At 44.3% G+C, this 26,518-nt stretch overlaps 1 pseudogene; it reads right to left on the bottom strand.

Annotated features, from left to right (window-relative positions):
* Window positions 1-22,598: 22,598 nt before the first annotated feature.
* Window positions 22,599-23,515, bottom strand: LOC120944810 (annotated as a pseudogene).
* Between the last annotated feature and the right edge of the window lie 3,003 nt (window positions 23,516-26,518).

The raw sequence follows: 26,518 nt of genomic DNA, 5'->3' as shown, positions 1-26,518 counted from the left end.
CTTCCACAACTGCTTTCCTCTGCATTCTCCAGCCATATGTCACCCTCTTCAGAACTGACCTCTGCATGCAACCCCCCCCCCCTTAAAAGTTCCACCTTTGTCTACTTCTTAGTTTTGTTGCTATATTAAGCTGAAGCACCCAGGCGGCTCTAGTACCTCCCCGCACACTGTAGGTGGATCCGCCTATCTCTTGCAGGGAGATTTTCCAGCGGGGGTTTGGCACTGTACCCTGGACACCTGCATCTCCCTTGTCCCCATTCTCCACTCAGGAGATCAGACTGGGAGACACTCAGGAGATCAGATCTGTGGGAACCGCTGGGAGACAAGCCATCACTTGTAAACAGAGAAGCCAGACTGTGATAGTGGTGAGCAGGGAGCAGAGGGCCTGAGCCAAAGGTGGTGGAACTGAGTTTCACCAAGTTCCAGCTGAAAAAAAGCCCCAGGGAAAAAAGGAAATGATGTTGAACCTATGAACCGCTGATTTTCAAACTGTGTTATACAAAAGTCCCTGATTCATAAGATCAAATTAGCTGCTCTGGAGACACCGAATTATGAATTCATAAGTGAAGCTGAGAAAATTAACACATTTACTTCTGCACAATTTAACGTGTCTAACTTAATTCCCAGATGAAACTGTAAAAGCAATTCTAAAGCAAATTAGGCTTGTATAATTTATAGGCCATACGGTGAGATTCTACCTGCTCAACCTGTCTTGATACAAATATGCCTGCTGCCTTCACTGACCTTTCTCTGGTTCCCTGGGGATCATGCCAATCCTTTGCTTTTATTACCTTCTTAATCCCCAGCCAGAACCCATATACAGCTGGTGAAGTCGGAATTCCCAATCTGCATACTTATGCCAGGTAAGTGACTCGGAAGGTATTGAAGTAAATGGATTAGTAGGACAAATAGGCAACTAGGATTTTCCAAAAGAGGTTGGCAGTGTCAAGTATTCCTCTTGATGACTGATGAGGAAAAGGTGAAACCCAACCACTACAATCTCATAGATGCTTTAATATGGTAATGTCCCTTCAAAAGACACTTTCAATATTTTTAAATCTACAGCTTTCATTAACATAAAAACTTGACAATCCTACCATGAAGTCAATTATTCAGGCCAGAGGCCTAACTAGAGCCTTCAAGGCCCCCTCTGGTCTAAGAAACCACAAGGCCTTCAGGGCCCCCTCTGGTCTAAGAAACCACAAAGCCTTCAGGGTTCCCTCTGGTCTAAGAAACCACAAAGGGTCCCCCCGACCCCCCCCCTCCCAGCCAGGGGCCCTTTCCATCATTCCCAGGGCTCTTTCTTCTGGTCCCTGGGCCCTTCCCACTGATACCAGGGCTCTTTACTCCAGTTGTGGGGCCCTTTATTACAGTCTGGTACACAGACCCTTTCACATGTCCTTTAGCGGGCCCCCTTCCTGCCATCTTGGATTAACAAAAGAAATAAATGTGGCAAATACAACACCAATCAAGTAAAAACATTGATCAGGACAATCTTGAAAGGACAAACAGTCAAAGAAATAAAATGTTCAATGAGATAAAAGCATGTGTCGATTTAATAATAACTTATGATTGGATGAAAAACTAGACATCTCCTTGCATAGATGGAACTGCAAAGCGTGCTCCTCACTGTGACAGTACCTTAAGCAACAGTCGCTGGTGGACTGGCTTGGTGGGGCAGTGCGATGGCAAAAACTTCATGTGTTCCTGGATGTCACTACGAAGAGAGAAGGCAGCTTGTGCAGAGCCAGATGGACAGTGTGGAGCCTCCATGGGATCCCCAATGATGTGTGTCAGAATGATTTGGCAGCCAGGAAGCGAAGGGGGGATCGAGAGGCAGCCAGAGCAGCCACCAACCGGAGCTAGTGGACTGGAACACCCAAACATGACGTTATACGATCGAGGAGCGCAGGTTAAGGTGACCAGATTTTTTTTTTTTTTTTTTTCAATTAACAGTTTTTATTGGACACGAGGTAACCCCCGTGCCAGAAAAGATACGGTACAAGGATGCCTTCAGAGCATCAACAGAAAAGAAAACAGTGCATAGCATATAACAGTACAGTACAAGGCAGGTATCAGGGGGAGCTCAATAACTCCGCTCGTAAGCAGCCAACCTAAAAACACAAGCTGCCAAAAGACAAAAGTAAGCACGTGTAGAACAAACCCCTGAGTAGCAGAGGCATAGGAGGAAACAAAAAAGAGGGAGCCAAGAGAAAAAAAAAAAAAAAAAAGGAAAAGGGAAAGAAAAAATAAGAGGTGGAGAAAGAGCAGAGGAAGGAGACTGCAAGCGCAGATAGACAGGGAGAGAGAAAGAGGGGGGGGGGGTTAAGGGGTGGCTCGACTCGTGGTTCAAGGCGGATCCTCCCGACGATTCCATTCCGCCCAAACTTCATCATGAGTGTCCAAACTATCTCGTAACCTGGCAGTCATTTTTTCCATTAGTTCAATATCTTTGATCCTGGCGTAGAGGTCAGATTGAGAAGGGGGTGACAGGCGCTTCCAATGGAGGGCAACTAGGCATCTCGCAGCCGTCAATACATGCCTCAACAATTTCTTGGAGGACTTGGAGATCCGCAGGGCTGAGACTCCTAGTAAAAACAGTTTCGGGGACCAGGGAACCAGCACTCCAAGGAGGCGAGATAGCAACTGCTGGGTCTCCGTCCAAAACGGTACTATCTTGGGGCAGGTCCAGTAAATGTGGTACAAGGTTCCCCTGGCTCCCTGACAACGCCAACACCTGTCTGAACTGGATGGATAGATAGCGTGGAGGGTAGCCGGCGTCATGTACCAGAAATACAATATTTTATAGGCATTCTCCTTATACAACGTACAAAGAGAGCTTTTAGCCGCCTGGGACCAGATCGTCTGCCACTCTGTCTCCGAGATCTCCTCCCCGAGCTCCCTCTCCCATCGCAGCATGTATGCATGCTTACCCTGGGTGGGGAAATAGCGAGAGTTCAGCAACCGATACGTATCAGATATCAACCCGCGTCGAGCCGATCCCTCCAGTACCAGTTTTTCGAAAGGCGTTGGCGTTGAAAATTGGAGCCCAGGGGCAAATGATTGTGCATAGTGTCTTATCTGCAGATACCCATAGAACACCTGGCGGGGTAGGTCAAATTTCTTTTGCAAATCGGAAAACGATAGGAGTTTCCGTGTTATGGGGTCCACTAAATGGCCAAAATGAAAAAGACCACGCGACGCCCAAGGCGACGACATCTGATGGGTCAAACTATCAGGCATCCTGGGGTTGAACAGGAAGGAGGTCAAAAGAGACCGCTCCGAGCTCAGGCTATGCGTCCGGGACAGTCTGCGCCAAAGCGTCCTGAGGTGAAGCATGGGCCCCAAGAGTCGGCCCGGATCCACCTCCGCGCCTGCATTCCATAGTAGGCTATTCGGGTGTGCGGGAGCCATCCAAATTTTCTCGATTTGTGTCCATATATTATAAGAGCGCTGAGGGAACCAAGAGGTAACAGCGCGCAGCTGAGCTGCCTGATAATATTTAAGCAGGTCAGGGAACCCCAGTCCCCCGTCAGTGCGGGATGCTGTCAAGACCGTCCGTGGGACTCTGTGTCGCCCGTAATTCCAGACGAAGCGGACCAGATCCGCTTGGAGCTTACGTAGGTCCGCGTATGGGACTGGTATGGGCAACGTCTGGAATAAATAGAGGAGTTTGGGAAGGATGACCATCTTAACAGATGCCACCCTACCCAGAAGGGAAATGTGATGGGCCCTCCACTTCTGCAAAAGTTCTCTTATGGAGCGATAGAGGGGGGGGAAGTTGGCCTTATATAAAGAGTCAAAGGACGGGGTGATCTGCACCCCCAGATATTTCAGCCCCGCTGTAGCCCAGTGGTAGGGAAAGCACTGCTTTAGATGTCGAACCTCCTCGTCGGGGATGTTAATGGGGAGAGCTACCGACTTGGCCGCATTTATCTTATAACCCGACAGGGACCTATATAGATCGAGTTCAGCGTGGAGGTTAGGCAGGGAGATTCTAAGTTGGGTCAGGGTCAGAATAACGTCGTCTGCGAAAAGCGCCAGCTTGAATTCCCTACCCCGCACCAAGACACCCCGGATATCCGGGTTCCTGCGAATCGATGCCGCCAGGGGCTCCACGCAAAGCGCGAACAGAAGCGGCGAAAGTGGGCATCCCTGGCGCGTTCCATTTGCTATCGGGAAAGAGGAAGAGTGGGCAAAGGGGGTCTTAACCTGAGATGTAGGATTCGTATAGAGGTGCTGTATGGCCTGCAGGAAGGGGCCGCGAAGTCCTATGTGTTTTAACGTGGCAAACAGGAAAGGCCAGCTGAGGCGATCAAATGCCTTTTCTGCATCCAAACTAAGGGCTAACGACTCCTGGCCCTCCCTGTTCACCACATCTATCAGGTCGATAACCCGTCTGGTGTTGTCCCCCGCTTGGCGGAGAGGGACAAAGCCCACCTGGTCCTTATGAACCAATGAAGGGAGCAGCACATTTAGACGCAGTGAGAGGAGCTTGGTGAAAATTTTTAAATCTGAGTTAAGTAACGCGATTGGCCTGTAGCTAGCGCACAGCGAGGGGTCCTTGTCGGGTTTGGGGATCAGAGTTAGAAACGACCGCTGCATGTCCGAGGGGATAGGGGTCGTTTGAAGGAAGGCATTAAACAGCTTGCACATGCGCGGGAGGAGGATGGGGAGAAACGTCTTATAATATTCATAGGGGAGACCGTCTGGGCCAGGGGATTTATGTGCGGGCAGGGACTTAATGGCAGCCGTGAGTTCCTCCTCTGTCACAGAGGCGTTAAGGGAGAGGAGGTCAGCAGGCTGGATCTTAGGGATTCCACTGTGTTCCAAGTAGTCACGCAGACGATCAGCCAGGTCAGGGGGTGAGGGGTCATGCGGTATGTCAGGGTCGCTATATAAGGCTGTGTAAAATTCCTCAAAAGCCCGAGCTATGTCCCGAGGGTGGGTCAGAAGGCGGCCCGTACCATCTTTAATCTGGTGAGGGGTGGTCATGTGGGAGCGTTCCGATAGCTTACGCGCCAGCAGAGAGTGAGCCTTATTTCCCTTGTCATAGTACCTTTGTTTTAGCCGGAGTAGGGCCTTCTCCACCTGGCCTAAGGCCAAGTCCCGAAGTGTTGTGCGTAGGCATACTATCTTTTTAAGAAGGGGTATGGATGGAGAAGTTTGCAGTTGGTTCTCTAGTGTCCTCAAGTCCCTCTCTGCCTGCACTTTGGCTGCTTTCACATCCCTTTTCATGGCCGAGGAGAGCGCCATGCAACGACCCCGAAGGACTGCCTTATGGGCCTCCCAAAGAGTGGCCAGGGAGACGTCCGGGGTATCGTTTTCGACGAAATAGTTTTGCAATGTCTTCTGCATTTCCAACCTAGAGGGGCTATACTGGAGTAAAAAGTTGTTCAGCTGCCAGTGACAGGGCCTGTGGTTAGGGGCACCCAGGTCCAGAGTCAGGACCACTGGGGCGTGATCAGACCAGGAGATCGGTAATATTCGGGCCTCCCTAGTAACACGGAGGGTGGCGTTGTTAACAAAAAGGTAGTCTATACGGGAGTGCATGCGGTGCGGAGCAGAGTAGTATGTAAACTGTTTATCCCCCGGGTGAAGGGCGCGCCAGGAGTCAAACAGGGCATAACGTCTAGTAAGCTGGCGAAAAAGTTTAGAGTCTCTGTGGGCCCGGGTCTGTGGGTCCGACGGGTTCAGGACCAGGCGGTCAAGGGCCACCGACTGGCACAAGTTGAAGTCTCCTCCAAATAGCAAGTATTCGTTGGGTGACCGGAACAACCGCGCAAGTACTGACCAGATTTTTTAAATGAAATCCGGGGACATATTTTTTTTACTAGTAACGGTGGCAATCAGCGACTGTTTGCCCATCGCCACCGCTGCCCACTAACAGCCCATCAAGTCTTACTCTCTGGGCCTTGGCTACTACTAGGTGGGGATTGGAGGAAGATTACTCTGCCAGGGAAGGCAAAGAGGTATGCAGGCAGCTGGCCGGCACTTGAGCCAAGGCAGAAGAACATGCGAGTGGGAGTGGAACGGGCATGCACTTGAAACTGAAGAAATATTCCCTCCACTCCGACCATCACATGATCATCAGAAAGGGACACAGATAATGATAAAAATGTAATTCTGCACCGACTGTCTTTGAAATTGCCCCAACCCCTGTTCAAATCCAATCCAGGGACAAAACTGGGGACAGTCTTGGTCCAGGGACAGTGTCCTCAATCCGGGGACTGTCCCCGGAAACCGGGGATGTCTGGTCACCCTAGCGCAGGTCCAAAATGAACCTAGGAGCACAACAGGTGGAGAGCAAGCTGAGGAGAGTAGAGAGGAAAGAAAGCTGTCGTCTTGACTATGCGTATCGGGGTGTGGCCCTTGTTCAGGAACTGAACTATTTTTGGAGCTAAAACGCCTGAAAAGCGCCCCAGTGTGAAAGTGGTCTAAAATTCAAGATTTGCACACAACTTAAGTCCTCAGCATCTAACTCTCCCTGGGGACTCAAAGCACGTTATCTGCTGTTAAAGGGGTTGTAAAGGTAAAAGTGTAAAAACATCTGACAGCCCCCCCCCCCCCCCCCCCCGAGTCCCGTTTTTCTTACCTCACCCCTCGAAAGTCCCGGGCGCGTGCTTGTCATCCTGTTCGGTTCCCAGCCTGACCGTTAATTGGCTAGGCTGGGCGGATTGATAGCAGCGCTGCTGTCAATCACAGCGGATGACGTGGCGGGCTGGGGGGCGGGGCTATGGCCGCAGCTGTATCACGGGAGCACGCTCGCAAAAGCTTTCCACCATGCGAGAAAGCTTTTGCGAGGAGGAGCCGAGACAGCCGCCGAGGGACCCCAGAAGACAGGATTCGGGGACACTCTGTGCCAAACGAGCTGCACAGTGGAGGTAAGTATAACATGTTTATTATTTAAATTAAAAAAAAAATTCTGCCTTTAGTGTTCCTTTAAGGCAGCCATCATGGGCATGCTCGTAAAATATCATACTGGGGCAATTTTTAGGCAGAAGCCAGCATATTTTTGGAATGTCAAAGGAAACCAGAGTGCCCAGAGAAAACCCATGCATGCACAATGAGAACATGCAAACAGGGTCAAGACTGGGACTTGAACCAGGGACCCTGGGTGCTGCAAAGCAGAAGTGCAAACAACTAAGCCATTGTGCTGTCATCTGGCTTATCAGATATTGCACAGGGTCCACTTCTTCCTCCTCGCCTCTTCTCCAGAGTGGGGTGGTCCTCAGCGATACAGAAAGCATTAATGATGTAATGAGATTAGAGCCATTCTCAGTATGTGCAGGGCACCTTGGAAATGGCCCCCAGAGAGTGGACCCTTGACACCCTGCACTCATAGGGAGTGGTCTGAATGAGGCTAGACTCCATTCAACCCAGAAGGGGATTGGGGCTTTATCACAGAGCTGTGAGTCTTAAAGATAGGGGTCGGGGAAGGTTGGGAAGCAGGAGATGATGTACATATTTCATTGAGATACATTTTTATTTATTTAGGTATTTTCTTTTGTTAATTGCTGAACTTTACATCCACTTTATTGGCTAGTCAGTGTTATGGCCCGTACACACGATCTGAAAATCGGACAACAGGTCGTCCAGTTTTTCTTTTTTTGCATGCTAGTCGCATATCGAAAATAAAGAGTTTACTAAAGTTACGAAAAATTCTCGTACGACAGAATAATAATTCGGAAGTGATGTAGTGTTGTAGTGTTTTTGTATTGTTTTTTCAAATGACAAATGTACTGATTAATGGGACGAGCCTTGCTGATGCCATCGCGTTAACCTATTTAAATACTTCTAATCGCTTTTTTATTCATCCAAATGTGAGTGTTCTAGCTTTTTAATAAACATGTTCCCTGCTAGGTGATTCTTACTGTGGGGGGAGGGGACTGACTGGGGGAGGTGACCGATGGTGCGTCCCTGTGTACAAGGGACACACCATTGGTCTCCTCTCCCTGACAGGACGTGGATCTCTGTGTTTACACACAGAGGTCCGCATCCCTGGCTCTGTAACGGCCGATCGCGGGTACCTGGTGGACACCACGGCTGACAGGCACGCGCATCGGCAACTGAGTGATGCGGCGGGCACGCGCCCCCCAGTGGCCGGGAGGAGCGGAGGACGTCAATAGACATCCTCCCAGAATAGTAGAGCCACCTTGTGGCCGTCAAATTACAATGGCTCGGGTCTCAAGAAGTTAAAACGAAAACCGTACAATTTGGTACTGCACGGAAAAAAAATTGTGCTTGTCCGATCGGATAATATTGGATGAAATGTTGTGATCGACTCTCGAAAGCTGTGTACTAACGATCAGATTATCGTACGATCGCTTCGAAAGCGGTATTTTTCATCCGATTTTCCGATCGTGTGTACAGGCCAGTAGCCAGTGTTAGCCAGTAGCTGGAGATTATTCCATCACACCATACCAGCTGACTGTAAAGCTCTGCAAGGCCACCAGAGAAGATGGAGTTTGTTTCCGCTCTTCATCTGAGAAACAAAAAATGACATAGCTTAGGCTTCAAGGAGCTTGTAATCATCAGGCATGAAAGTATTTCTTTTATCATGCACTGCAGTTTGCAGCTAAACTTTCCCTTGAATCTACAATCCCTCTACTGTTATTGTCTCCTTTGGAGACTTTGGTGAAGAGCTGTCAACTATGGGCTAGATTCAGTAACACTTACGACGGGCGTATCAGTAGATACGCCGTCGTAAGTCTGAATCATTGCCGTCGCAAATTTAAGCGTATGATCAAACTGAGATACGCTGAAATGTTGCTAAGATACGACCGGCGTAAGTCTCCTACGCCGTCGTATCTTAGGGTGCATATTTACGCTGGCCGCTAGGTGGCGCTTCCGCTGATTTCCGCGTAGAATATGCAAATGAGCTAGATACACCGATTCAGAAACGTACGTGCCCCCGGCGGATTTTTTTACGTCGTTTACGTAAGGCTTTTTCCGGCGTAAAGTTATGCCTGCTATATGAGGCATAGCCAATGTTAAGTATGGACGTCCGGACAGCGTTGAATCTTACGTCGTTTACGTCGTTTGCGTAAGTCGTTCGCGAATAGGGCTTAGTGTAAATTACGTTCACGTCGAAAGCATTGACTATTTGCGACGTGATTAGGAGCATGCACATTGTGATACACGTTCACGGATGGCGCATGCGCCATTCGTTAGAGACGTCATTTACGTGGGGTCATGTTTTATTTACATAAAACACGCCCACCTCTTCACAATTTGAATAAGGCGCTCTTACGCCAGCAGATTTATGCTACGCCGCCGTAACTTAGGGCGCAGGTTCTTGGTGAATACAGAACCTGCCTCACTAAGTTAGGGCGGCGTAGCGTATCTGAGATACGCTACGCCCGCACAAAGTTACGGCGGGCTATCTGAATCTAGCCCTATATGTATTAAAGCAGGGATCCTCAAACTACGGCCCTCACACTGACATTCACAGACATGACTAGGCATGATGGGAATTGTAGTTCCTGAACAACTGGAGGGCCGTAGTTTGAAGACCTATGTATTAAAGCTTCAAAACAGACAGAAAGTTATCAGCGATGGAGTCGTTTTAGGCAGGTCATATACGGTGCTAGATGTTAACTTCTTCCCAGCCACTGTCATTAGTACAGTGACAGTGCATAGTATTATCACTGATCACTGTATGAATGTCACTACTGGTGATGTCAGTGGCAATTAGTCAGTTCACCTCCAGTGTCAGTTAAGCCCTGTACACACGATCGGTTCGTCTGATGAAAACGTTTTTTTTATCCATCGGTGAAAAAAAATAGAACCTGTTTTAAAATGTTCTTATGGTTAAAAAAAAACGATAGAAAAAAACGATCGTCTGTGGGGAAATCCATCAGTCAAAAATCCATGCATGCTCAGAATCAAGTCGACGCATGCTCGGAAGCATTGAACTTCATTTTTCTTAGCACGTCGTATTGTTTTACGTCACCGCGTTGGACACGATCGGATTTTTAACCGATGGCGTGTAGGCAAGACTGATGAAAGTCAGCTTCATCGGATATCTGATGAAAAAATCCATCGGATTAGATTTCATCAGATATCCGATCGTGTGTACAGGGCATTAGTATCAGATTGACCGCTGCACTATCACAGTCCCATTATAAGTCATTAGTAGTACAAAATTTTTTTAATTTTTTTTTTATATTTTATAACATACTTTGTAGGTGCTATAACTTTCACGCAAACCAATTAATATACAGTTATTGGGATTTTTTTTCTGAAAAAACATGTAGCAGAATCGCCGCCATTACTAGTAAAAAAATTTAATAAAAATGCCATAAATCTATCCCCTATTTTGTATACAGATCCACAGAGAGAGTACGCCGGCGTATCTACTGATACGCCGCCGTACTTTCAATTTTCCCACGTCGTATCTTTGTTTTGAATCCTCAAAACAAGATACGACGGCATACGGGTTAGATCCGACAGGCGTACGTCTTCGTACGCCTTCGGATCTTAGATGCAATTCTTCGGCGTCCGTTGGGTGGCGTTCCCGTCGTATTCCGCGTCGAGTATGCAAATTAGCTATTTCCGACGATCCACGAACGTACGCGCGGCCGTCGCATTCTCTAGTCGGCTTTTTCCGGCGTATAGTTAAAGCTGCTTTTTTGTGGCGTATAGTTAGACTTGCCATGTTAAGTATGGCCGTCGTTCCCACGTTTATTTTGAATTTTTTTTATTTTTTTGGCGTAAATCGTCCGTGAATCGGGATGGACGTAAGTCACGTCTAAGTTAAAAAAAATTACGTCCTTGCGACGTCATTTAGCGCAATGCACGGCGGGAAATTTAGGGACGGCACATGTGCAGTTCGTTCGGCACGGGGACGCGCTTCATTTAAATGAAACACGCCCCCCTACTCGCCGATTTAAATTAGGCGCCCTTACGCCGCAAGAGATACACTACGCCGCCGTAACTTACGGCGCAAATTCTTTCTGGATTCGAAGTTTAAAAATGTAAGTTACAGCGGTGTAGCGTATCTCCCATACGCTGCGCCTGTGCAGATCTCTGTGGATCTGCCCCTATAATTTTTACGCAATCTAATCAATATACACTTATTGCGTTTTTTTTACCAAAAATTTGTAGAAGAATACATATTGGCCTAAATTTTTTTATTGGGATATTTATTATAGCAAAAAGTAATAAATATTGTGTTTTTGTCGCTCTTTTTTCGTTTATAGCGCAAAAAATTAAAACCGCAGAGGTGATCAAATACCACCAAAAGAAAGCTCTATTTGTGAGGGGAAAAAAATGTTTACAATTTAATTTGGGTACAATGTCGCACGACCGCGCAATTTTCATTCAAAATGTTACAGCACTGAAAGCTGAAAATTGGCCTGGGCAGGAAGGGGGTGAAAATGCCCTGTATTGAGGTGGTTAAAGTAAGCCAGAGGAAAGAAAAACTAATGCAGCCACCACATCTAAGGACTGATAAGCAGCAATACTTTTTTCTTTGTTTTGAGATACACTTTAATTAGATTTCAGTTTTCTGAAGCAGCATGAGGAACAAAGTAACAGTTGATTGGTTGCCATAGCACTTATTATCTTATTAAATGTACCCATTAGTGCTCTAACTTGGCTAATCACATGGAGGCTGGCAAGAAGAGGAAAAGTTATATTGCCTATATTATCAAATATCATGTCTGTTTTCACATTGTAACCTTCGCTAGATAACTACAACTGGAATCTGATTGGTGGTTATGGATTTTTTCTTTTTAACCACTTACGGACCGCTCGCCGCAGTTTTACGTTGACTGTTTGAAGAGGAATACCGTTATGGTAGAAGCTAGCTACCATAACCCCGGTATCCTCTTCTTCAGTGAGCGGTATGGAGATGAGTGAGGGGAAGATGGCCCCCACCCGCCTCCATACCATAGCAGGGTGGAAGCTACGTCAAAGGGTCACTTCCGCCCAGGGCTTTTTTTCTCAGAGAATAGGTGCAGGAACTCCCTCCTTCTGTCACCTCTTGTGTCCACCCCCTACCCACCTCCAAGCACCATTCCTTGGTTCCACTCCCTACCCATCTCAGAGTACAGTTCCTTGGTTCCATCCCCTACCCACCTCCCAGCACTATTCCTTGGCTCCACCCTCTACCCACCTCCCAGCACCATTCATTGGTTTCACCCCCTACCCACCTCTGAGCACCATTCATTGGTTTCACCCCCTACCCACCTCTGAGCACCATTCATTGGTTTCACCCCCTACCCACCTCTGAGCACCATTCATTGGTTTCACCCCCTACCCACCTCTGAGCACCATTCATTGGTTTCACCCCCTACCCACCTCTGAGCACCATTTCTTGGTTCCAGCCCTCCCCACCTCTGAGCACCATTCCTTTTCTCTGCCCCTATCCACCTCCGAGCACCATTACTTGGTTCCACTCCCTACCCATCTCCGAGCACCGTTCCTTGGGTCCACCCCCCACCCACCTCTGAGCACTATTCCTTGGTTCCACCCCCTACCCACCTCCAAGCACCATTCATTGGATTCACCCCCTACTCACCCCCCTACCCACCTCTGAGAACCATTCCTTGGTTCCACTCCTTACCCACCTCCGAGCAGCATTCCTTGGTCCCACCTCTGAGCACCATTACATACATTCAGATCTGGAGGTGCCGGAACTGCGTTCCCCCGCGTTCCTGCTGAAAAAAAGCCCTGCTTCCGCTCATAGGTCTTAAAGGGACATTTTTTTTTTCAGAACTTTTATTATTATTGCATTTTAGTCCAAATGTGAGATCGGAGGTCTTTTTGACCCCAGATCTCATATTTAAGAGGTCCTGCCATGCTTTTTTCTATTAAAAGTGATGTTTACATTCCTTGTAATAGGAATAAAAGTGACCCCAATTTTTTTTTCTTTTTACAAAACAGTGTAAAATAAATAAAATAAAGTAAAATAAATAAGAATTTTTTTTTTTTTTTTAAAGCGTCCCATCCCGACGATCTCGCGTGCAGAAGCGAATGCATACATTATAGTAAAGAGAAGCTAATGAAGACGCCACAGCTTTTTTCTGAATTGACTGCTGTTTCGTTGACATACTATTATCGTTCCTGTAAGTGCACTTTATTCATTTATTAAACCTATTTGAATTAACATACTGCACTATGAGAGAATTTCTCTTTTATATCTAACATCAGAATATTAGCCGGATATAACTTAGGTCCCGGGGAGACCGATCATTCCCTGAGCTTGGTGAGACTGTCTTGGCAGTCACAGCCTTCTGGTAAGCAGGCTACCTCACTTTTGGGTGTCGCACTGATCGCACTTTAGTTTGTGTGAAGATTTACATCACGTTTTCTTCCTGCAATTTATCTTTACCTACCTGGATTTGGAACACTGCTTAGACCCATGTGGACTTCAATGTGATTGGGACTGCTTTAGTTTTTCTCCTTTTCACTTTTTTCACTTGCTAATTCATAGTAATTTATTTGCTATACACTTGTTCATAATTACCAGCGCTGCACTACTTTTATATGTTTGCCTTGTTTGTAGTTTTTTGTACTGAACACACTGATTTAATATAACATATTCACTTTAGCGCAGCGTTAGCCTTAGGGCTTCTTTTTTTCGCATACACGAGCAGTGCCCGCATATACGGTGTTCAAACCACACATGTGGGGTATCGCCGCGATCAGTACTTGTAACTCAAAACATGCAACCTGTAGAATTTTTTAAACATTGACCTATAGAGATTTTTAAGTGTAAAAGTTTGTCGCAATTCCACAAGTAGGCACAGTTTTAAAGCGTGACACATTGGTTATCAATTTACTCAGTGTAACATTATCTTTCACAATGTAAAAAAAAAAAAATTGTGCCAATTTTACTGTTGTCTTATTTTTTAATGCAAACAAGTGACTTTTTCCCCAAAAAAGTGCGCTTTTAAGACCGCTGAGCAAATACGGTGTGACAAAAAGTAATGCAAAGACGGCCATTTTATTCTTTAGGGTGTAAGAAATATATATATAAACAATGTTTGGGGGCTCTAAGTAATTTTCTAGCAAAAAAACAGTTTTTAACTTGTAAACACCAAATCTCAGAAAGAGTCTCGGTCCTATTCGGGCCATCGACTATTGACGGCCACAAGGTGGCTCTACAGTTCTCAGGAGGCCGTCAATTTACAGCCTCCCGCCGCTGGGGGGCGGCTGCGCGCGTGCCCGCTGCGTCACTCAAATAACGATGACAAAAGTCGCAGATCGCCAACATTACTAGTAAAAAAAAAAAGAATAAGAAAAAATTTCATAATTCTATCCCCTATTTTGTAGGCGCTATAACGTTTGCGCATACCAATCACTATACGCTTATTGCGGTTTCTTTACCAAAAACATGTAGAAGAATACATATCGACCTAAACTGAGAAAACAAATAGTTTTTTTTGTTTGTTTTTTTAAATGGGATGTTTATTATAGCAATAAGTAAAAAATATTGTGTTTTTTTTCAAAATTGCCGGTCTTTTTTTGTTTATAGCGCAAAAACTAAAAACCGCAGAGATGATCAAATACCACCAAAAGAAAGCTCTATTTGTGGGGGGAAAAGGACGTCAATTTTGTTTGGGAGCCACGTCACACGACCGCGCAATTGTCATTCAAACGGTGACAGCGCTGAAAGCTGAAATTTCGCCTGGGCAGGAAGGGGGTATATGTGCCCAGTAAAGCAAGTGGTTAAGCAAGACTATCACTTTAGAATAATCCTAATTAATGGTTGTATCTAAAATATATAACCACTTTCTAATTTTTCAATTTGGATCGGAAACATTCACCTATATATTTGTAAATGTAACAAGATGCCTTTTCAATCTGGAATAGCTTCGATCTCATGTTTGGTAGCACTTTAAAGCCTTTCAGATGTCAAGTTTCCGTTCCCCTTTTAAACGTTTATCTTGTTAAATTGCAATGATCTCCCCATGAATATGAGAGCAGGGTGCCTTTGTAGCTGCCTTGGCACAAAGACCACTCCACCGGGTCCTCTTGTACCATCTCCATGATCCAAGTTTTCGAAGAGACTGTGCTTTAAAGTAAAAAAAAAAAAAGGCCGTGGGCCAGTGATGGAGAAAGGGCCCCTCTGAAAGAGACGGGCAGCCTCCTTTGACACAGGTATAAAACTGTTGGAGGACAATCACATAGAACCTGGAAAATAACCGTGTTGGCCTTTTCTCTGCATCCCGCTCGGGGAAAACATCTGAGCAACCAGTTTTGCTCCCTGAAACATGTTAATTGCCAGCGGAGCTCATTAAGGCATGCACATGCAAAACACAGCAAGAAAGATTAAATGGACAAAAGGCCAATAATGAATTGTCAACAATCGAGTACATCTACACTACCGGGATCACTGCAGAATGAGGCATTTAGAAGCAACAAAAGATTGTCTGGGCCAGAAAGAAAAGACGACCTAGACTTTTGTTTAGACAACACAATTGATTACAAATGAGAGATTAACAGGATAGCTTCAGATTTTTTTTTTTTTAGAAGGGGGTTAAAAAAAATAAAGAAAAGTCCAATTAACCATACCGAATGCTAACCACATAGATTTCCATGCTTAGCTCCAAAAGAAATTCTCATTAAATCATCCCTGGTGATCCTTTTTTTTTTGTGGGGGGGGGGGGGGGGAGTAATTTGTCTCCCTGATCGAGGAGAGAAAGGGAGCCATGGATAAGGAAGCGTGAATTCTTGGCACAATGATCTTAGGAGACACGCTGGAAGGAGCCCATGGGGAAGTTAATGAACATCTGACAAGCAGCTTGGATCTGGTCCTAGAGAACAGCGATGAAAAGATGGAATTGGCCAACAAGGCGTCTTTGTATCGAACATAAAAAGGCCAATCTGAAACAGTGCTGCTGAAAGCTTGTTGAAAGTATATTGCACAATAAGACAAAACAATGGGCAGTCAATTATGTGCTCCGAACGAACAGTGAATGACGGTGCGTGAAAATGCTGGATGGGTTGCATTGCAGAAAAAAATAAATATGCCATCAAAGACACCATGTATGCAATCATTATTCATGAACCCATACGCAAACCCACCAACGTAGGCTTGAAGTACCACTTTACTGACCAAAAGGTCCAGCCGTGAGAGTATGCAAGCCCCTGGAGCAAAGTATTTCAACCAATGGCACCTCTTATAAACCCATAATAACCGTTTGGATGCTACTTCCACCCACAACTATTAATTCAGTTTGAAATTATATTTATAGCCACATTTATTTTAGTTTGAATTGGGTGAGGAAGGATTAGAATTGCATTGGATAGATTCTCCAAGTCCTGTCTAATAAAAAGGATACCGCCAGGACAGGTATTGAGGGGAAATCTCTAACAGCAACACGGATAGAATGAAAAATGTTTAAGTTAAAAAAGAACTTCACTTTAAAATAAATAAAAATTATATGATACAACATATACAATTGTGATACAAGCCACTTGACTGGCATGAGCGTTCGCCTTTTTGCGCGGGTATTAGGTGATGGGTCGCTTTACTTTTTTTTATGTTATTATTTTTATTTCTTTTTAAAGTGTAACTTATCACTTTCATTATTATCACAAAGAATGTAAACAGCCCAACAGTTTGGTTTGGTTTGGTTTGGTGAAGCTTTCGCAGGTGTTCATGAATTGGGCTTCACCTGGGGAGGGCAAGGCTCATCGACCTCCCTCTGTACTGTTCAATACGGCTGCGGTTGATACATTTTCCCGGCGGGTTTTGCGACGCTTTCATCTGGGACGCAACGCGTCGGGAAAAGGTGGGTGACGTTCTACTTCTGGTCACGGCCGAGATCGGAAGTCCCTGTGTTTATCTTTGGTGAATATAAATGTAAGTTGCTTCTTTGAAATTATTTTTTTTTACCAAATTACTACACTATTGAAATCTCTTTTTTCTTCTATGAGTTTTATATGGAGGAGAGTGGAGGAGTTTAAAGAGGATATATTTAAAATTAGAGGGAGAACACTGTTTTCTTATCCACCAACATTGCTGCTTAATCTTGCCGTCCCTGATACTCCAAGGGGAAGACTGCGTGATTGGAAAGTTTCTTTGGATTATTTACCAGAAGCATTATTAGACCCATTGGGGTCTTTATCTGAGGTGAGAGGCTGGGGCACACCTATGGTGGATCACAGAAGGTGAAAGAGAGTGTGATTACACATTTAGGATTTGATAAACTTTTCTGAACTTGATCACTGCACTGTTGACTTCCATATGTCTAGATGATATTGAAGATTGTGGATCCATAATCACTTTTGCACATGCACTTTTGCACACTTTAACAGGTTCCCGACCGGCTCAAGCAGATATACTGCGGCAGAATGGCTCTCCGGGGGGGAAAATCCCGTACATATATGGCTTTGCCCAGGAGAGCCACCAGAGGGCGCGCGAGCGCCGCTGGAGGAACTGGACTGTCTTCACAGCTTTGGTAATAGTCCTCCAGCTCTCCCTGAGCTGGGACCTCAATAAACTTCCAGCAGGCCTTTGCTATGTAGCCCAGAAGGGCAGACAGCCCCTTCGGGTAGGGTCTCTCTCCACCTGGACAAGGACCTTGCTACTCTAGGCTCCAGATTGGCTGAGTCTGCATGAATATTCCAGAATTTTCCTCTCCCAACCCACTATATTCTAGAACTTTCTGGAATGCAGGGGGAAGTAATCAAACCTGTAGATAGCAGAATCCAGAACAACCAGAAGCAATCAAATACCGCTCCCCTGGCTGCAGAGGAGTCAAAAACTAACTTAAACCTATTAGCATCCTAACTAGGAGGGTGCTACACACATATACCACAAATGTTACTGCAACAAACTGCAAGGGACAGATGTGAATGGGCCCTAAATGTCCCCCTGTGTCTTTCGAAGGATTTTGCTTTGCAGTATATTTAAATGTCCCAAAATGTATCAATAAAATGAATCCATTTTCTGATTGATGTTATTTTTTTCTATTACCAAATGTATTTGTGTGTATTAACAGACCATGTAAGTCTGGAACATTTCCTAGCACACACATATATATTTCTGCATCTTTTACACATCGAGTTTTGTTAGACACGTCTCGAGACTTTACATTTAGCATGCAGCATAACATCCTGTGGTTTGCTGTATTATAATGCTTTTGATCCAGCTTTGTAGTAATTAGCGGCACAGTCTACCTTGCACCCTAGGAGTAGACGCCCACATGCAGCTTTTGCACAGAGATGTACACATTCACCATATGCCACCTCCATTACAGACTTCATAGCCGTCCTAATGAAGAATAGCAAAGGTAGTTGCTTACATCAACCTTAGCTATTCTTATGGAAATGAAAAGGTTAACAGCAACAAAGAAATGGGTAGTCTAATTATTGGGTGCTTAACAAGTATACTCAGTTGTTATAATCATGAATATCTCATGTATTACCAATATAATGGCAATGCACCCTTTTTTTTAAAGTGGATGTAAACCCATTCTTATCCTTTCTAAACTACTGCCATAGTGCTGATCTATAAGGATATACATGCCTCCTGCATGTATCCTTACCTGCCAAATGTCTCCCCTCTGTCTGTTATGAAACTCGAGAAACTGCAGATTCTGTGGGTGGGTCTGTTGTTCGGAGCTCAGTGTGTGGAGTCGTGATGTCAGTAGACTCCCCGCCCACCTCTACACTCCCCTTGTCAACATGCATTTTCTCCTGTGTATTTCTTACACTGAACTTCTGCTATGATCACTAACATCCAGTCAAAACCCAGAAAAGTCACCACATGACTTTAGCATGCCCAATCTTGCTGAGGTATGGAGCAACCAATCTTGGAAGAGCTGGAGAAGAAAGGAGGTGGGATCTGACGTACACAGAATGTCTCTCAGGCATATGTAAATCACCTGTCACTCACAGCAAGGGGGAGAAACAGACTCCTATTTCTCTGTCTGTCCATTTTTATCTCACTGAAAAAAGATAAGAGGACTGCCCAGGGCTGAATTAAATCTTTTTGGCAAGACTGGGCACAGATGACATGAAATCCTATACTGTACAAGGTGCAAGCCTTAATATAAAAAACAAAAATTCGGGTTTACATCCACTTTAAACTGGAGCACAAAATTAGGGGAGGACAGTGAGCATTTGACCTGGGAAATAAGCCTATCCAACTGAACATTTCATGATAGAGGCACATTCCTGTAGGCCAGGGGTGTCCAACCATTTGACCTTCCTGGGCCACATTGGAGAAGGAGGAATTGTCTTGGGCCACACATAAAATACACTAACAATAAGAAGAGGTGATGAGCAGAAAAAGACGGGCAGATCACAAGTTAACGATCACTGATATAGATAATGTACCTATATGAGTAATAAAACAAACATTTTTGTAATATTTTTTATTATAAAAGTAAAAGAGGGCAACATAAAAGTAGTGTGATATCTGATATTGTTTTTGAATGCACCAATATCTGGTTTGATGGATGTAGTAGCAGTTCTCAATAAACTGTCAAGGTGATCATCAGATATTTTGCTTCTAATTTTGCCCTTTGTGTACGTCATCCTTGAAAATAGTTGCTCACAAATGTAGGTGCTCCCATTGACATGACATGACATTGGGTCATTGTCATGCTAAAAGACCCATCCGTGACTCATCTTCAGTGTTCTGGCTGAGGAAAGAAGGTTCTCATCCAAAATTCTACAATACATGGCCCCATCCATTGGCCCCTCAATGCGGCAAAGTTGGTCTTTACCTTTAGCAGAGAAACAGCCCCAAACCATAATGTTTCCATCTCTGTGCTTGACTTTAGGGATGGTGTTCTTAGGGTAATTTTTCTTCCTCCAAACACGGCGAGTCTAAAGGAAATAATGAAGAAAAAACAATGGATACATCGTTGTAATATCCTAGGGCTGAGAGATTATCTTTAAGGTGTCTCGCTCCTTGATCGCTGACCTGTTACCTTATGATACTATACCCCTATTTTTGGCTTGGATCCTTACTTTATTACTCTGTTGGTCAAATGCCTAATATATACCAGGTATACGTGTGACAGTGCTTTTCCTCATAGCGGTACACAACCGTTTATTTACCAACTTGTATGCAACAGCTACACTTGTACTTATGTACATGCATCGATCTGATACACATATACATCAGATTCGAGGTTTGTTTTGATTGTCTGTCTAGTCTCATGGGGTGTCACTATATATCTGGATACAGGTCCACCAGCACCTACTCAGTATTGTCCTGAGGAAGTTATTATTTGGCAAAACGCATCGATAAGCAAGTGTGGAGTCGATGTTGGATCAAACCTTTCTTATTAGATCGGTCAAACCGATGAGAAATGGACCGTTTTCATCAGACTAAACCGATCGTGTGTAAGCCCCATCGGTTATTTATCCATCGGTAAAAAAAATACAGATGGATACCTAAATGATAGAAAAAAAACGATAGTTTGTAGGCACGTCCATCGGTTAAAAGTCCACGCATGCTCAGAATCAAGTCGACGCATGCTTGGAAGCATTAAAGTTCATTTTTTTCAGCACGTCGTTGTGTTTTACATCACCGCGTTCTGACACAATCGTTTTTTTTAACCGATGGTGTGTTGCCATTTATTTTTTGTTTGGTTGTGTTTTAATGTTTTTAAACTTTTTTTTGTCATAAGTTCACTTTTGTTTAAAATGTCCCATGAAAAAGATTTGCTCCATACAATTAAGGAGAGAAAAATGGAGTTGAACAGCATATTGAATGGGGAAGCAGAACAGAAGGCATCATCTGGAGATGGAACCCCCAATTAGTTGGCAGTACCATTTGGGATTGTATAATGCAAAAAAAGAAAAAGGTAATATATATATATTTATATATATATATATATATATATATATATATATATATATATATATATATATATATATATATATATATATTTTTTTTTTTTTTTTTTTTTTTTTTTTCTTATAAGAAATGCAAACTATTAGCACCAAATTGATATTTTAGCCTTTAGCTAAATTTTGATCAAGTTTGGACTAAATATTTTCTCTTTACTGCTGCTCCATATATGAAAAGAAAATGTAGACAATTGAAGCCAAACATGTATATACAGACTGAATATTGTCAAAAAACAAAGTCATGCTCTTTCTGGGTCACGCATTTTTTGGTTACAGCTTTAATACCATTTTGTGAGGGGGGAAGGGAAAAAAAAAATAAAGAAAAAAGAAAAAGAAAAAAGCATATCCTTTATATATGCAAACTGAAGCGACACCTTCCGTGGTGCCACACCAAAAGCTCATGGATGACCCAAGAAGTACATGGATGTAATGGCATGTGCCAAAAACAGCACATCACATACATTTAATCAGGTTTCTGGGAAGGAAAAACTTTTAGCCACTTCCTTGTCCTTACTTTATTACATTTTTTTTTGTTCAATAAGTTTTTATTGAAAAGTATATAATACAGAAAAAGAAAACAAAACAAAAGAGCAGTGACAGTCATACAATCATTAGCATCCAAGGTGAAACAGTAAACAATAGTGTATACGGACCTCGCAACCCACAGTACATGCACAGACGCAGGGGCTAGAGCTGGGGGTGAAAAGCACCATAATAACACATACACCACCTGCGACGATCCATGATCCGAGAACAACATTTTAGCCACCAAGCCTAAGATAGCATACTTAAACATTAATACCTGGACTGCCTCTAATAGAGAGAGACACAGTGGTATAGAGACCAAAAGAAAAACAGAGACAAAAGGGTAAAGATAGACAAGTGGAAGAGAAAGAAAAAGAAAGGGGGGAAAAGTAGAGGAAGAGAGAAAAGGGGGTGGGGATAGAAAAGGAAACCCATCTCAGGTACACTCCATATGTTAATAGCATAACCAGTCAGTAGAACTGTAGAATCAAATCAGTCAGAATGAGACATAATGTCTGCGTAGGCAGAGGTAAACTTGAAGGCAAACCAGTCAGACCATATTTTGCGTGAAAGGTCTTCTGAGGCTCTAAGGGAATGTGTGAGGTCTTCCATATGATAAATATGGTCCACCTCCGTTAGCCATTGGTGTACCGTGGGTACGGTCGCCTGTTTCCAAAATCTGGGGATGAGGGATTTAGCGGCATTCAATAAATGAGGTGTAAGAGATTTCCTATACGATCTAACTGGTTTGTCTGTACAATGTAATAACACAACCCATGGATCTCCAGGGGTTTCAAAACCCTGGATTTCTTTCATCAAACCCAAAACAGAACACCAAAAAGGACGGATAAGGGGACAGTACCACCACACGTGAGCGTGTGTCGCTCTTTCTCCGCAACCTCGCCAGCAGAGGGGAGGTACCTGAGGAATAATTCCATGAAGTACAACTGGAGTGAGGTGCCATCTAGTAAGCAGTTTATAGTTAACTTCTGCAGTCCTGGAAGACAACCTTACTTTATTACATGACTGAAAGGTTAAACAGAACCGGATATTGGGGGGGGGGGGGGGGCAAAATCTTTGATGGCTAGGAAAACAAAATCAAGCTCATATTCACCCATTGGTACATTGGACCGACCCTTGGGGGGACAAAACAAAGACCCATCACCCAAAATAATGCACTGAGACAGGCAGCATGCCCATGGCATGTTTATTATGGGCCTTGTTACTATGAGAGGGGGAAAAAAATATTTTTTTAGGGGGCTCAATACAAAAAGCCAAGTGCTAACAAAAGGAGTGGCGAAGGACAAGGCACGAGTACCCAGACAGGTTTGGTGAGGTACAAAGCAACTTGTGGGAGTTAATCCTAGCATTTTTTTTTAAACGGGGAAAGTTGCACAATTTCCATTTCTGCCACCCACCATTCACAAATATTTTCCGATCTACAGTACAAAATTGGCAAACTTAATTCCTGTTTGCCAACATCAAGCCATTGAAATCAGTCAACTCCTTTCACCACCTCCACATTTTGTGGTTGGGGTGGAATTAATTATGGGGGGAGAAATAAAGAGAAAAAAAAAATAGAGGAAGGAGCCTAGTTGCGTTGACCTTTGGCACCAGGAAGGGCAGGTTTCTACGCAAGTGCGCCTTTGACGGATTTCTCATCGATCCCATTTGCCAAGCCAGGTGCGCACAAGAGCGTGCTTGACAGGCATCCTGGAGATTAGATGTCCATTTCAAACTGAGTGTCCTCACCAATAGTGGTCTTCCTGTCATGGTTGTTCAAATTATTTGTTTCTACTTTGGGGGGTTCGACAGCAGTAATAGGTCTGGTAACGCCAGGAATATCCGGCAAGCGACGAGGAGGGGTCTGAGCCAAGGGAGAATTGCGACGGTCCAAAAGAAACTTCCGATCATAAATGATCCCGGTCCCTCCAGGGGTGGTGGAGAAGAGGGTCCCCCCGGGGGTGGTGCAATAGTCATGATGTAGCTAAGAGGAGTTGCTAATATGGATGGTCCTGGTGGGGATAGCCCGGCTCTGGCTGTGCTGGTGTCCGGTTGACATGTTCCTGGCTTGAAGGATGTGTGTGTGGTGGGGGGAGAGAGAAAGAAAGCAAGACAGGGCCGGAGAGCGGGGCTGGGAGGAGCCGGCTGAGGTAGAGGGTTCACTTTAGGGGAGGGAGGGGGGGACGTTCAGAGCTCCCCACTTTCTGCTTTTAGAACCACTTTAACCTGTCAGTGGTCATAAAGCCTGATTGGTGCATTTTTTGCCACCAAAGTGGGGGTACCCATTAAGAATATAGGTCCACTTATTAACTGGAGTCTCCTTAAACTAAAATCCCAGTGGCATGAGAGAATCTGAAAGTTGGGACACTTTAGAATAACTTAATAATACATTTAGTTTTATTTGTTTTTTTTAAGAGCAAAGTGTCCATTTAGCATAAGCTTTATTATGTCATTTGTGTTTTTGTGCTGCTTACTTTATCCTGCGATTCGCTTTCATGTCGACGTACAACTGTAAATGTAATTCCATGCAATATTCCACTAATCAGACTTGTATCACACCTTCTCCCATCATACATTCCATCTTTAATATTTAGATTAAACCTTTCACAACAAATGTAACTAAACCAAAAATGTGCAAATCTAATATTAGTTTTCTGGAAAACACATTAAAAGAAACTAATAACAGTTTTGTTTGAAAATCTGCTAAGGAAAATCATATTTTAATAAAGAACAGGAGAGCCAAATGTGTTAATTTACTGTCGTATCTGACAGGCCAGTTAATTGCATTTCAGCATTAGGTGATTGTAGGTTTCCGTGTCTAATTTATTTTAATAATGAAAAGTGTTAGTGTTGATGGACTAGTGGAAAAAGTATAGAAAACACATTAAACCTACCTGGACTACAAGCAACACAAAAGACCTTCTTTGATGGTTATGGCAGCCCTGCAAACTTTTAAAAATAAATACTTTATTGTCTGAGTTATGAGTGACATGGAATGCGGAAATACACTTTAAAGCCTAAGTGAAGCCAAAAAACACAAAAATCAGCGCAAGGGTCGTAACCCACAGTCAGTAGGATGTGTCTGTTGTGCTGATTACCTGTTCTATTAGTTAAAAAAATTGTTAAAGTGGGTACTACAGCGCTATTAAATACAAATATATAAAGAAAGAACCACAAAAATAACCAAATATTATAGCTGCATATATAAACAATGAACTATACCAATAAAAAATGATTAAAAATAAATAAAATGCTCTAATAATAACTTAAAGTGGAGGTTCACCCGGAAATGTTAATTTTTAACATTAGATTCATGCTCATTTTGTCTAGGGGAATCGGGTAGTTTTTTTAAAAACGAAGCAGTACTTACCGTTTTAGAGAGCGATCTTCTCCGCCGCTTCCGGGTATGGGCTGCGGGACTGGGAGTTCCTATTTGATTGACAGTCTTCCGTCAGGCTTTCGACGGTCGCATCTATCGCGTCACGATTTTCCGAAAGTAGCCGAACGTCGGTGCGCAGGCGCCGTATAGAGCCGCACCGATGTTCGGCTTCTTTCGGCTACTCGTGACGCGATGTATGTGACCGTTGGAAGCCTGTCGGAAGACTGTCAATCAAATAGGAACGCCCAGTCCCGAAGACCATACCCGGAAGCGGCGGAGAAGATCGCTCTCTAAAACGGTAAGTACTGCTTCGTTTTTAAAAAAAATACCCGATTCCCCTTGACAAAACTCCGGTGAACTCCCGCTTTAAGTGGTTAACAATGTACAACAAGAGTGTAAAACCTAGCTCAGGTAAGTACACAAATAGACCAGTGAAACACAAATAAAGGTGCAAAAATACAATCAGTCCCAGTGCAAATGCTGCAAAACAAAAACATATAGCACACCCCTTAAGGAGGGGGAAACCAGTTCACAGTGATGACTTGAAATAGGAATCCTGTGTGAGACTGAAAGATTTCTCAGCGCTTCCTATGGCTGACTCAGGCAAGCATGTATGATCTTCAAAAAACCAGCACAGCTCATAAGGAACAGAGGGGAGAGAAAACGAAAACGAAACTCATGGTGCAATATAGTATTCCCAAGCAGGAGATAGAGACTACACTGTTTGTATGCACATTCACGAAACCACGGAAAAAAGGAAAGCAACTGCTCAGTTTGATGATCTCCTCATATGGATAACATCCGTCGATCCCGTCACTTGGCTCCTCCCCCACGCATTACGTCACTAGACACGTGACTTAGTCATGCTTTCCCTTTTTCTGTATTTTTGCACCTTTATTTGTGTTTCACTGGTCTATTTGTGTACTTACCTGAGCTAGGTTTTACACTCTTGTTGTACATTGTTAACTACTTAAGTTATTATTAGCGCATTTTATTTATTTTTTAATCTGTTCTATTAGGTGAAATCCTCCTGTACTCATGCCCCACTCCCACAATCTTCCAGTGTGGTGGGGTTAAAGTGGTTCTAAAGGCTGAAGTTTTTTTACCTTCATACATTTTCTGCATGAAGGTAAAAAAACCTTCTGCGTGCAGCAGCCCCCCTAATACTTACCTGAGCCCAGACCCAGACTGGATAGAAAAAAAAGCCCGGGCATTTTAGACTGAGCAGCCCATGGAACCGGCCCCTTCCCCGCTCTCCATCCTGATAGATCCCCCGCAGCAGCCGGTGGGAGGAAGGAAGGAAGGGGGAACCTAGCAGAAAAACCTAGCAGAAATGCGGGGGTTGAGGGGGGCTGAGAAAGAGCACAGGGGGTGAAGCTATGGAGCACAGAGGAAGGGTAGAGAGCACAGGGGGGTAGAGAGCAGTTGAGGAGCTGGAGGGTATCTCCGATACGTTACGCCGCTCTAACTTTGGGCGCAAGTTCTTTATTCAGAAAGAACTTGCGCCCTTAGTTACGGCGGCGTAACGTATGTGTTGCGGCGTAAGGCCGCGTAATTCAAATGGGGATGTAGGGGGCGTGTTTTATATAAATTTGGCTTGACCCCGCGTATTTGACGTTTTTTTTTACGGCACATGCGCCGTTCTTGAAAACATCCCAGTGCGCATGCTCGAAAATCCGCCGCACAACGTCATTGCTTTCAACGTGAACGTAAATTACGTCCAGCTGTATTCGCGAACATCTTACGCAAACGCCGTAAAATTTCAAAACTCGGCGAGGGAACGAC

Source organism: Rana temporaria, chromosome 7, assembly GCF_905171775.1.
Source record: "Rana temporaria chromosome 7, aRanTem1.1, whole genome shotgun sequence".
Classification (NCBI taxonomy): domain Eukaryota; kingdom Metazoa; phylum Chordata; class Amphibia; order Anura; family Ranidae; genus Rana; species Rana temporaria.
The sequence above is the reverse complement of the archived record's forward strand: the minus strand, read 5'-3'. Positions and strand labels throughout refer to the sequence as shown.